At 34.2% G+C, this 739-nt stretch overlaps 1 long non-coding RNA gene across 1 annotated transcript; it reads left to right on the forward strand.

The window, feature by feature from the left end:
* Positions 1-15: 15 nt before the first annotated feature.
* On the forward strand, positions 16-582 carry LOC110440723. Its single transcript, XR_002461767.1, has 2 exons — positions 16-121; positions 414-582. It is a non-coding gene; the product is annotated as an uncharacterized LOC110440723 (long non-coding RNA).
* The last annotated feature ends 157 nt before the right edge of the window (positions 583-739 follow it).

The following is a 739-nucleotide window of genomic DNA, read 5'->3' on the forward strand; positions in this document are numbered from 1 at the left end:
ACAGAGGAAGACGAAGGGGAACAGGTCGACAGATATTTGATGTCAACTAGTGTTCTTCACCAACACTGAGCTGGTCAACCTGGGAAAGGTTTGAACCAGACCATTGTTTGAGCAATAATTGGTAATTATGAATTAAAACTTTTTCATAACAGCACAAAAGAAAAGAGTTCTACAGCAATTCTCTTTATGCAGTAGTAATATCACTGAAATTACAAAAGTATCGCTATAGCTACTTGAACTGATTAATGGTGCCTGTCAGTGAATAATAAATAGCAAGTTTACCATAAAATGCTACCAATATAATTTCACCATTCATATTCATTAATTCCTAGAATTTTAAGTGATGAAGAAAAAATTAATAAAGTTGCAATTATGTTACTAGCTATTTTTCCTAACCATCTGCTTTTCAACAGATTATGCTGAGGCGATTCATGGGAAAAGTGGCCTGTCAGAAATCAAGTTTTCAATGAGGACAAAAATCAGTGCTTTGGTCAGCTTGGCCAGGAGGAACTCAACCACATAGAACAAATGAGACATTTCAACTTTTAAGAACTATTAATATGATTGTTTGTTGTAACTTTACAAGAGATATTCTATTAATGATTATTTTAGGAATGGTTATGTGAAATAGTTGTGAATACCAGAGAATAAAAGTGAGTATGCTAGTGTCAAAGCTGGAAAGAGTAATAGTCAGTGCAGGGCACTCCCTGAAAGTCAGCATGAGAGTATATTTATTGCA

The sequence above is a fragment of the Mizuhopecten yessoensis genome, unplaced genomic scaffold, assembly GCF_002113885.1.
Source record: "Mizuhopecten yessoensis strain PY_sf001 unplaced genomic scaffold, ASM211388v2 scaffold700547, whole genome shotgun sequence".
Classification (NCBI taxonomy): domain Eukaryota; kingdom Metazoa; phylum Mollusca; class Bivalvia; order Pectinida; family Pectinidae; genus Mizuhopecten; species Mizuhopecten yessoensis.